The following is a 13491-nucleotide window of genomic DNA, read 5'->3' on the forward strand; positions in this document are numbered from 1 at the left end:
ATATTTGCTCACTGCTCCCAGTCTGCCGAGCTCCTAATTGCGCCCACAGGCCCCACTTCTCCTTTCGGGACGTCAGGTCACCTCTGCACCCACTGAAGTTGAGCTCAGTCACACTGCAGTAGTTATCACTGAATAAAATCCGTCTTTACCACTTTTATCTAGTAGTGTCTAGCTTTGTGTATCTTTGGCAGTTTTAACTTCCTAATAATCCTGACCAGAGGCTTAATAAGCAATGCGATTACTCTGTGAAAGAACAACGGGTGAATAGGGTGGAGAAAAATGAGAGAGATGTGGAAATGAACAGGGGGAGGGGATAGGTTTTCCTGAGAAAATAGAAAAATTTTCCTAGGCTGAGAAGTAGACAGTCTGGAGCCTCAGGGTGAGGAATGGTGGCGGCTACTTCAGGAGCGCGTTACAGACGCAGCGGAGCCGCCCGCGGGTCGGTGGGCCCAGGACGGCGCGGGGGCAGAGACCCCGCTTCCCAGGGAGGACCCCGGCACCTCGGCTCGCCTGGGGCTAAATGCCTCCCCAGCCGGTGGGATAAGGACACAGAGTCAAATTAAGTTTGTTTGTATAAAATAAAGGAGTACGATGTTTCTTTTAGGTTTCAGTTGAAGGCAGAGATTTACTCTTGTCTTAAGAGCAAATTACATTTGTAAATTTCCTAGGCAAAAAGGGGGAGAATTTTGAGGAATCGAGTTACTTTTACATTTTAAAAGCTAGCCATGATCTGTGCTTTGCTGTCTCCATGATGCTACGCTTGGTAAAATATGTTTAGACAAAATATATGAGGCTCTTTCTTGTTTAGAAAGTGAGACTCAGTCTCGGTTAAAAACATACCCCTTTGGCATGAGTGAAATATTGCACTTGCCCTGGTCTCTGCTACTTCAGAATAATCTATTTTGAAGATCTTAATCATCACTTTGCCTAACTGAGACCATTTCACAACCATCAGAAATTATTTTTTTATAAAGCATAAAGAAGAAAAAAACCTAGATTAAGTCACCAGATGTGTATAGCCAGAAATTTGTTTGAAACAGAGAAAAAGATTTTTGAGCCTGAGAATAATAAAAGCTAGGGACAATGATTACGTGTCTGGAAAGGTTTCCTCTCTAGATAGGACTGAAGACTGGAATTCAGTGTCAATATTGTTCCTTTGCTCTGGGAGAACCACGAAAAATTTCCATTAAGTTGCTCAAGCCCCTTTCTGGCACGGTGAATATTTGAGGACCTCGGCAGGAGTTCCTCCGAGGCTTTGCTGCAACTACACTGTTTCAAGTAATAAAGGGAAAGGTTAGCTGTTTGATGACCTGCCCAAACTGTACGGAATAACTGTTTTCTTAATCTGAATGAAGGCTGGGCTCAAATTGAAAATCACTTACCAAGGCAAGTGTTTATGTCCAAGCAGGTGTTCTTAGAGAGCAGCAGTTGGGACAAGAAGATGACAAGACAGAGTATCACGGGCAGATACTTTCCTCCCATGCCTGAGAAGGATGCTCCCTGTCAGGGGCACAGGAGCAGGGTTGGACAGATATGGGTGGTCATTGGCAGGTTCTCAATCCTCTGTTAATAAGGATTTTAAGAGGAAAGAGGTACAAAAAGATAGTATCCAAAGGCACTGTGTTGCAAGTTAATTCAGATGTTGCTCCGTGATATACTTGTGAAATGTTTGCAGTCTCTAGCACAAGTTGTGGACTGATTGAATAGAGAAGAAATAGATAGATGACTAAATTTTTTCTTAAATGATGGGGAAGCTGTACCTGGGGTCATGTTAGGCCAAAGTGGCAGACAGTATCTTTGACAGAGTAGAGCATTTAAACTTTCTTCAATGGTCTGAGCGAAATTTCTGTGCTTTCTTAGAGTATTTGATGACCTGGGCATTATTTGTGGGAAACTCAGCAGTATCTAAACAGATCTGCAATGGGAGAGACAAAGATCAATGTGGAAGTAGTATTGATGTTCTACTTCTGATGTAAACCAATAACTCACCTTTGAGTTATTGATCTATTGAGACCATGTAGGGAAAAGCTCTAAGTCCAAACTTATCACATCTAAGAACAGTATAAGTAAATTGTACTCATTGTAAAATGTCTTTGTAACATTCCTAATGTTTTTCACCAATTTCTTGGTAAAATATTTCAGCCTGTCCCATATCCTGTAGTGAAGAGAATTAAAGATAATTTTTGGGAGAAGATTCTATATAAATTTCACTGTTTCTGCAAATCTTGTGAAGAGGCATTGGCATCTCTGGTGACAGACTTTCATTGTAATGATGCTTATACAGCAAACAGTCTCAGAAGGTAGAGATAGTGTCTCCTTCCTAGGCAGAAGGCAGATTTGTTTCCTGATCAGGGTAAGAAAGACAGTATCTCCCTCTCAGAGGTTGGGCATATTTGAGAGCATCCTTCCCCGTAAGATTGTGAGTTTCCTAAGCTCTGTTTCTGTTTTTTTTAATTTTTTTATTTCAGGAAATTATGGGGGTACAAACATTTTGGTTACATGTTGTGACTTTGCCACATCCCAACCATGATTTGAGATGTTCCCTTCCACCCAACAATGTTCACCGTGTCCATTAGTTGTGAGTTTACCCACCTCCAACTCCCATACCCCCAGAGGATATTACTACTGTGTGAGCACCTTAGTGTTGATCAGTCAGTGCCAGTTTGATGGTGAGTACATGTGGAGCCTATTCTTCCATTCTTGTGATACCTCACTTCAGAGGATGGGCTCGAGCTCTATCCAGGAAAATGTAAGAGGTGCTAGATCAGCACCGTTTCTTATAATTGAGTAGTACTTCATGGTATACATATACCATATTTTATTAATCCACTCATGGATTGACGGGCACTTGAGTTGTTCCCACATCCTAAGCTCTGTTTCTTAAGCTGTTACCCTAACCCTCCGCACATGCATCAGCAGCATCAGAGGCACTGCACACCTCCCAGGGAGACTGGAGCCAGGCAGCCCATGTGGACATGCAGCTGACACTGCCTACCTTGCCATGGGTAAGAAAGTCCTTTGTCTTCGACCTAGGATTCTCATGGTTTCTGCCAGAATCTATGGAACTGCAGCTGGCTAACTTGTTAGTTTGGAGACAGGGGAAAACATAGGACCCTCCTTAGTTTCTTGATCATAGGATTCTTGATAACACTTTGGGCAGTGTGCACATGGACAGAGCTCGTCTTCACTTCCAAAGAACTCAGTGGGGTGGCAGCTCAAAGGAGACTTTTACATCTGACATGGAGAGAGGACTGTACAGGATTGTATTTTTGGTGAAGGCAATGACCCATGAGCACGAGTCAGAGATGGTTTTAGCTGCCCTTCTCCCAATATGCATATATGTAATTTAAAGTTAAACTGTTATATAATAAAGTCCAGCAAATCTTTTCTCCGTCCCATGGTGAAAACTTTAATGCCTTCTCCCAAAATCAACTACAAATATTTACAAATATATATTTTCTCAACATTTTAGTGGTAATGCTTTGGGGCTGCAGTGAGCTTGTGTTTTGATAGGCGGATGCATGGGCAACACTAGCTGCTAAACAGCTGGAACATGATCGCTGGTTGTCATTGTAATATCTGTAAGTCTGTGAGTGGTTTAGTTGTTATAATGTATTTTTCACATTCCCATTGCTTTCTTCCTTAGTCTCAAGAAAAGATTAATAAAACATTCTGTTAAAATGTTTTTATGGCATCTTGCTCACAACATTATTCCTTTGTTATTCCTTTGCTTAGCTCTCTAATTTAACTCAATTTATATCAAATCTCTTCTCTATCTCTCATCTTACAGTTCACACCAATTTGCTTTTCAAGCTCAAAATGTCCCAACTGAACTCTTTCACACATAAATCCACTTCAATTCATTCCAGTTGATCTGATCTGGCCCTGAGGCCCACTGGTGGTATATACATTAAACCTTGTCTCGTTGCATCCCGCTAGAGACGGTCCATTTAACATCCTCACCATTTCCGTTTTCAACCGCTCCCGCAGCCTCCAGCCGCCTGGGGGCTCGGCTCAGGCTTCACACCAGCCACACTCTTGCTTCCTTTCCAGGCAGCATCTTCCATCCTGCAGCTCGACCACTGCCCGTAATCCCAGCGGCATTCACGGCTCCGTGCTGCTGAGGGCTGGCATTGACGCTCCTACCTCAGATGTTTCACGGGCTGAAACTTCAGCCGTGCCGTCCACAGCTTCCTGAAACGTCCTTTTCCTTCACAGCAAGACACATGACCCTTTCTTCTGCCTGGAAAGCACTTTCCTCCTTCAGCTTGGCTAAAGCTGTGCATGCTCCAGCACTTCACTCAAACGTAACTTCTTCCTGGGACGGTTTCCAACTTCATCTCTTCACCTGGGAAGATCCTTGTTCTGGACCCCATGCCAGTCATTGCCTGTGGCACATGTGGTGGGGTCTTGGCATGGCTCTTTTTTTAGGGTGGGGCCTTGATAGTAGTTCTGTGTCCTTTATTCTTCATAACTCTGACACATCCCAGATGGGCAACACATGTTTACTGAATAAAGGTTTTTGTATATATGATATACGTAAATTTCTTATGTGATTTTGATCCCAATCACATTTTATTCATCAGCTTAATATGCTGCATTTGTAGTATGTCTGTGGGTGGGTGGATGGGGTGGGGGTTCATTGAGGAAAGTAAACTTTGTTTTGAAATTTCATAACTAAGCATGGAATTCTGATGAAAAAATCTTGTTTGTTTTATTTAAGATGTGAATAACATCATGTTTGCCCTGCCTGGGAAGCAGGCCAGTGTGGAGACACCACTTACTTTTTGACAAGGTGCAGCAGTATGACCTGGCGAGTCACGGCTCCAGCACAGCGGCAGGCACACAGTGAGCATGAAGGCACGGAGACAATGCGCACATCATGTTCCATGGTGACTGTTCCCTCTTTCTACAGAAAGCTTCTAGAACCATCTCTCTGGCTGGGGATTTTGTTTTGTTTTATTTTCCTCTCATGAGTAAAGAACATTTTGTCTTCCTCCAGAGAAGCAAGTGGTGGAGCAATCAGGAGTTAGTTTTGTGATAATTACAGCTGAGTCACAGTAGTGACAGAAAAAATTTGTGGAGATTTTCATTTACTCTTCTGGGAGCATAACATTTCATGCAAGTACCACTTCACAGATTGATTTGATAGATTATATTCATGCTGAATTTAGAAAACAGAGCTATTTGTTTATCCATTGAAAGTTTTCCTAGTTCATCAAATAAAATCTAAATAATACTTTCATTTATTTGTCAGCACCTTGCCACAAATACAATCTGCATTTTCCCATCACTCACCATGCAATCATTACGTAGAAAATTGTAAGTAGAAAATTTTCCACTCTTTCAGGTTACTATATATTGAACAGCCTGAGATCCAATATCACTAATGTCTTAAGTATTCTTGTTATAAAATAATTGAAGGTGATTCAAATAACAGTAAAAATCCACAAAGTAATATTCATCAACATACTATTTCTGAGCATCAGAAATAAAAACAAAACAAACACGTTCTTTTTACTTATTTATATGTGTATGAACATGTGTGTTTTCATAATTCTCATGGTCAGAATTCAGGGGATTTTCCTGTTCCAAGAGAACTCTGGTCATTTCTAATGAACTCTCTGCAATGATCACTAATCCCATGATAAATGATAGGCATCTTTTGAACACTCCACCTTTACTATTTTATTTATTAATTTAGTGGAGATTAAATTTAATTGTGGTTTGGCAAATCTCTGCATTATACCCAGGAAGCACATAGTAAACATTGGAAAAAATAAGCAAAATCAGGACCCTCAAGAATGCATTGTTTCTTATGAAAGATAGGCAAACAACTAAAATACATATTATAAGTTTGTGTGGTAAGGGCTATGTAAAAATGAGCTTTAGAAGCAAAGAAAATGTTGCATCTAATGAAAAATTAGTATTGGAATTAAGTGGTCAGGGAAAACCAGAGAGCAGAGATTATGGCTGAGCTGATGGCTAAAAGTTAGTAATCCTGATGAAAGAGTTAAAAAGAAAATAAGTTTAAACAGACAGAGACATGACAGAACATGATATAGTTCAAGAACGGCAAGTAATTTGATACAAAAAGCAAAAGAGAAATGGGAAATCAGTGCATCTAGGACTGTGAATAAATATCAAATTAAAAGCAAGCATGTCACAGTAAGAATTTTATGGATATCAGCAAACAAAAAATACCATTTATAATAAATAGGAAATTATATTTAATAGAACTTATTTTATTACAGTATGAAATCAAATTTTGAAAAGGTGGCCAAAGCTTGGTGTCAGACTAGTTGTGAAATTTACATAAGAACATATAACAAGTTTGAATTTAAGCATTGGCAGTGGGAAATTATTTATAGAAAGTAAAAATGTTTTTAAGTGTATTTAAAAACATTCATTTGTTCATTTTAGCTTTCCAGGTATGAGTCTATTTGCTTTACAAACATTTACTCGGTTATTCCTTAAAATAATCACATTGTTATTATTGTCATCCCATCTGCAGATGAGAAAGTGTACCTGGAGCGATGAAGCCATTCCCCTAAGCCTACGGAGCTGGTGAACTGCACGGCTAGTGTCTAAATCCTGGTATGGCAGCACAGTATCTGTTCCCTTAACCACAAGCCAGGCTGTTTTTCACGTCTTGTCTTGGTTTCCAGTTCAAGTGTAGCAAAGAGAGGAGAAGGAAGATCCTGGACCAACCTTCTGATATTTGACTGAGCAAATAGTTACCAGCTGGTTGTTACTAACCGTCATAGAGAATCCAAGAAATAAACTCAATTTGGAATAAATTTCCGATATACATAAGAGTTTATGACAGCACTAGAATGTCATGTCTTTAATTTAGATATCAGAAATGTGAAAGAGAATTTAAGACAAGTGTTTTGACCTGGATACACAGGTTTGAGAGTTGCAATTTTACTCAATTAAGCAACAACAACAACAACAGCAACAAAAGAAATAGTAATATTTGAGGAAAAAGTGTATGTTGGAACCTGTGCTTCTAGTCAGCAGGGAGTGTTATGGACTGAACTTGCTTTGTAGCCATTAAAAATTAGAACAGTAGACATGATATTTGAAACAACTCATTGCAGAAAGAAGATCTGTGACACCTGAGGGAAGGGAAACACATGGGGTGTGCCCTATTACTCAAGCAATCATCCTAGAACCACTGTCAAGTTCATGAGTAAAGGAAGAATCTAAGCAGAGTGTGGGGCTATGGAGATTTCAGGAGATGGAGTGGAGATTCTGGGGACACAAAAGTAGATGAAATTTGCAGGCAGAGTAGCAGAGGAAGCTACGCAGAGAATAATTTCTAAAAATCTGCTTGGGGGTCTTCTTGAATATGTGGCTAAATAAAAACTACCCATGTGTAAAGTGAAACTCCAAAGCCTCTGAGAAATGATTGGAGAGCTTTAAGCTGAAAACTTTCAAAAACCGCACAAGGAGACATTCAAACCTCACCAGACAGAAAGGAATACACTTGGTTAAATACTTGTGCTTAGAAAAGACCAAAGAAAAGTCATACCTTAATAGTAGGGCAAAACTAGCCTTAGAGTAAATGCTAACACAAAATGACCAAGATAATTAGCAAGTAAATCAACCGCCTACCACAATAAACTTCAATACTCATTATGAAAAATACAACAAAATGCACAGTGTTCAAAGTACTTGACATGCAATCAAAATTTTCTATACTTGCAAAAGTTCCAAAATGTGACCCATAATTAGGACAAAAGTAATCCATGCAAACAGGCTCAAAAATGAAAGAAATGAGAAAAGGATTTAAAAATATCTATTATAAATCCACAGCAGGATTTATAAGCAAATATAACCATAGTAAGGAGATAATGGAAGATATAAAAATGGAATTTCTAGATCAGAAAAAAATACTGAGTATGACTAACAGAAGATTGGAAAATACAAAAGAAAAGATCAACATTTTTGAAGACAGATCAATGAAAAATATCCAAGTTGAAACAATGAGAGAAAAAAGACTGGAAATAAGAAAAACAGAACTACAATAATTTGTGGGAATATGTCAAGAGATGCAACATCATTAACGGATTATTTGCAAAACAAATGAAGCAATATATGAAATATATATTATGACCAAGTGGAGTTTATCCCAGGAATGATATTAGCTTGATATTCAGAAAATCAATCAATGAAATTCATTAGGTTGAGAAATACAAAAGAAAATCAGATGATCATGTCAATAGATTCAGATAAAGAATCTTAAAGTTTAACACTCATATATAACAGAAATTTTAGCATGCCAGGAATATAAAGAAATTTGCCCAATATAGCAAAGAACATAAGCAAAACGCCTACAGTTGTCATCCTACAGAGTTACAAAAGACTGAATGCTTGTCTAAAACACAGGGAAAAGGGAAAGGGCATTGGCTCTCCCCTTCTGTGACACAGTGCTCTGGGGAGCGGGGAAGAAGAAATAATAGCAGATAATAGCATACTGTTTAGCAAGTAAGAAGTAAAAATGGCTTATTTACAAATGACATGGTTTCATATATAAAAATTCGTGTCTACAAAGCAGCTGCTGGAAATTTTGAGTTAATTTGTCAAGAACACAGGATGCCATATTTCTCAATTATAAAGCTATCTTTTGACTTTGTGAATTATAAGCGATCTATGGTGGTGATAGTGCACTGTTTTTATTAAAAAGTTATCTCAGAGTGCCTTAAAAGTTCATTCTGAGAAGATTGCAATCTCTGAGATGTGTATATGTACACACACACACATGCAGTTTCCTCCTTAACTACTGAGTTCCAGAATTATTAAAACACTCAAACCATGCAGCATGCCAGCTTAAACACCCAGTCACAGCTCTCCCTTTCACTGTGATCACCCTAATCTAATCGTACAATTCTCTTAACCCCAAAATGTGTGGTTTGGTTTCTTTCTTTCTTTTTTTCCCCATGACATACCGGGAGAACACTCTAGAAATATCAAGGCGCCTCTTGCATGGAGGTATTAGGAACTGGAATGAAAATGTTTTCTGCATATGGGACAACGGTTTCTTTAAAATTTCTATTTTTAAAACAAATATACTCGTGAGTTCTTGAGCATTTATTTATTTGTTTTCAATGATGACTCACAGGCTGGTGGTGGCGGTGAGGGGAGCTGCCACTGCAGCGCCCGTCGAGTCCCTTCAGGACGGGTCGTGCTGCTCCGACTCGGGCACACGCTTCTCCAGCTGCTCCGCCTTCAAGGACGTGGCCCTGCAGCCCGTTTTAGGTCTCTGTGACTGAACGGCTGTCCCACTAATGTCACCCCATATCCCACACCCAATCCCCTCTCTCCCCCTCTCTCTGAGACACACGCGCACGCACGCACGCACACACACGCACACACATGCATGCACGCACGCACACTCACAAACACTGCAGAATGAGATCTGAGCCACCTCATCCCTGGGTTCTAGTTAACTTTCATTTCTTCTGCTGGTCAACATCAACAGCTGTCGTTAATGATTTGTCAGATGTTTCCATCTCTCTTTTCTTCCTGTCATTACTCTATTAAGCAAACTAATAGTGACTCAAATGCACATCCAAAAGTAAATTTTACATTTACTTTTATATTTTATACTTGAAATTGTAAAATATTCTTTATTTATCGGTGGATTATATTGTAAAGCAAATTTGAATATATGAATATCAAAACAGGAAAAATTCATGAGATTATAATTGAGAAATCTGGCAGACATCACCCTAATTAGGTGATCATTCAACCTCCCCAATAACGGGACAAACTGACCTTGCTCCCTGTCACCGGGGCCCGAGAAGGGCACATCTATAAGCAGCAGTCCTGCCAGCGTCTAGACTGTAATCATGAGGGAACAATCTGAATCCAAATTGAGAGATATGAGGCCTGGAGTTCTAAAATATCAATGTGTTTAATTTTAAAGTGCTGAGGAACTCATAAATGTGATATGTGATCCTTGATTGCATCCTGAAAGAAAGCACACCAAAAAATTGAAAATACAAAGAAACAACAAAAACAGTTACCGAGGACACTAATACAATAGTGGAGTAGAACTGAATGTAGAAGACACATTAGATAACAGAATTGGATCAGTGTTAAATTTCCTGAATGTTTTAGTATTGTGGTTATGCACATGAATGTGCTATTTCTTAGGAGATACATGCTAAGGTATTTTGGGGATGAAGCAATAGAGTGAAGGGTAGATTAATATGGCAAAATGTTAACAACTAAAGAATTTTGTTGAAGAATTTACATGTGTTCATTGTGCTATTCTTTCAACTTTACTATATATGTGAATTTTTTGAATAATAATTTGGGGAAATAATATTAAAAATAAAAAAGAACACAGAATGCAAGTTCAATATACAAAAATCAATCATATATATATGAGCAAGACACTTTTGGAAGATGAAAATAAAATAAAACAATATTTACAAAAGCAGGAAAAGATGAAATATTGATAAAAATGAAACATATAAAGGATCTGTTTACTGAAAACCAAAAAATTTTGAGAGATTAGAAGGAAAAAATTGTCTTTATCCTCAGATAAATGATCACATGCATGAAACATCTCACAGATTCCTCAAAGTAGCTACTGGGATGAAGCCTGAATTTTTCAAAGTTGCAGGATACAAGATCAATATAAATAGTCAACATCCTTTCAAAAGTGTTGTTATGGCAGGCAGTTGCTTTAGTAAATAGTTGGAAATTGTACTTCAAACAGTTTTCATTTAGGGTCAATAGGCAGAGCACAGGGAAATTTTAGGCAGTGACTCTACTTTGTGTGATACCAGAGTGGTGAATGCCCATTATACGTTTGCCCCATTATACATTCCTCAAAACCAACAGAATGCACAGCACCAAATGAACCCTAATGTAGGCCACGGACTTTGGGTGACAATGATGTGGCACTACAGGTTCATCACTTGTGAGAAACGTACCAGTCTGGACCATGGTTGTTGATGGTGGAGAAGGTTGTGGGTGTTTGTGGGAACAGGAGTATATGAACAATCTCTGTAATTTCTGTTCAATTTTGCTGTGAGCCTACAACTGCTCTAAAAAATAAAGTTTATTAATTAAAAATAAAAGAATAATAAATTATTATAATAGCATGAAAAAACTTGCTATATTTAGGCACAAATTTACACAATATAGTCAAGAACAGGACACAAATGACTACAAAACACTGCTGAGAAAAATTAGAGAAACTCTAAATAAATGGAGAGATATGCCACTTTCATGAATAGTGTGAAAGTGAGATATAATAAGAAATACATCCACATCTATAGTTTTATATGGGCCTCTGCTTCTGGTTCCTGAGATGGGACTCCTGAAACCTTTGCAGTAGAGGAGCTGGAGGAACCTTTGCTTCTATTATTTGTTCCTTGACCCCAGTTCCTGACACAGAGCTCCTGAGACCTTTGTGCTTTTCTGAGCCATAAAACATCTCTTGTTCTAATAAGGTGACCATTGGTGGTCCCTCCAGTAGCCTCAGGGTGAGGGATGGTTGCCAGGGGAACCACCCCTGCGATCAGAGGGTTGGAACAGTGAGCCTAAGCCTCTGATCTCCTGGGAGGGGAGAAGAATTGAAGGTAGAATTGATCACCAGTGCCAGTGATTCCATCAATCTTGACTATATAATGAAGTATCTGTAAACACCCAAACGACTGGACTCAGAGAGCGTCCAGATTGCTGGGCACGTGGAGGTGCTGGGACAGTAGTGCCCAGTCGGGGCATGGCCGCTCCACACCCCTTCCCACCCATTCCCACAGTCCTTGCCCCCTTGCCCTGTGCATTTCTTCATCTGTATCTTTTGCAATATCCTTTATAATGACAGGTAAACATAAGTGTTTGCCTGAGTTCTGTGGGCGACTGTAGCAAATTAATTGAACCTATGAGGTGGCTGTGGGAATGCCCGATTTACAGCAGGTTGGTCAGAAGTAAAAGTCACAATCTGGGATTTGTGACTGTCATTCGACGTGGGGGCAGCTTCCTGGAACTGAGCCCTTAACCTGTAGGATCCGACTCTATCTCCAGGTGGACAGTGTCAGAATGGAGTTAAATTACAGGGTCCCCAGCTGGTGTTCACTGAGGAACGACGTGGTATGTGAGGGAACCCCCCCCTGCTGGTGTCAGAAGTGTTCTGCAAGGGCTGAGAATGATGAGTGGTGGGAAAGAGCAGGAAGAACACTTCAGTTTTTTTCGTATCTCTTACAAATAGGAGGGCAAAATAATTTACTATGTCTGTTCTTCCCAAATTTATTTTCAGAATTAGTGCAATTCAGATTAAAATTTCATCAGATTTTTTTTAGAAATTGACAAATAGAATATAAAATTATTTAGAAATATAAAGGGGCTAAGATAGCTAGGACAATTTTGCAAAGAAAAAAGTGTTATGATTTAAAATACTATACCGTACAATAATCAAGACCATATGTTATTGATATAAGGACAGCCATATAGATCAATGGAGTGGAATAAAGAGTCTAGAAATAAATTCACACATATATGGACAATTAAATTTTGACAAAACTGTCTAATTTATCTAATAGGGAAAAGCTAGTCTTTTTAACAAATGGTTTTAGAACAACTAGATATCTGTAAGAAAAAAAAACACAAAACAAAACCTCAATATTTACCTCTCCTCACATAAAAAATTGACTTGAAATTAATCAAAAACCTGAACTTAAATCTATAAGTAAAAAAATTCTACAAGAAAATATGGGGTAACAGATTTGTCCTTATTTTTTCTTAAATAGGATATAAAATTCAGCAACAATTTAAAAAATGACAATTGTACTTCATAAAACTAAAGCATAAATACTCCCAAAATGTCCATTGGAACACATTGATAATATTATACTAAGGATTTTGAAAATTTACATGAAATACATAATTTTTTCAGGAAAGCAAAGTAATACAATTAATTTCCAGAAGCAGAATCTATATAAAAAAAAACAAAGTAATACAATTAATCTCCAGAAGCAGAAATCTATATAAACTATGAAACAAATTGGGCTAATTAATGTCAAAAATTTAAATTAAAAGAGGGCAATGCCCATAGTATTCTGAGAAAACTCTTTAAGGGACCATAAAATTCTCAGGTTATAAGCAAAATGTTCTGTATCATTGAAAAAGTTGAAAAACTTTCTAATTCATTAAGAAATACCAGAATAACCTTGATACCAAAAACTGACAGGATGAACAATGAAACTCCAGATATATCTTACTGCTGAATATAGTTGCCAACATTTTAATTCAATTCTAACAAATCAAATTCAGCAGTACATTAAAATTATGGCAAAGTGCAATTTATTCAAAGAACGAAAGTCTGATTTCATGTTTAAATTTTTTGTAATTTACAGTTGTACCTTTCAGCACTTTCTAAAGTTCTCACACTTACAACACAGCATTTGTATTAATGAGAGGTGCCCATGGACTGAATTTATTTATTTTAGAAAGTCATAAAAGTAGAAGAGA

The sequence above is a fragment of the Lemur catta genome, chromosome 11, assembly GCF_020740605.2.
Source record: "Lemur catta isolate mLemCat1 chromosome 11, mLemCat1.pri, whole genome shotgun sequence".
Lineage (NCBI taxonomy): Eukaryota > Metazoa > Chordata > Mammalia > Primates > Lemuridae > Lemur > Lemur catta.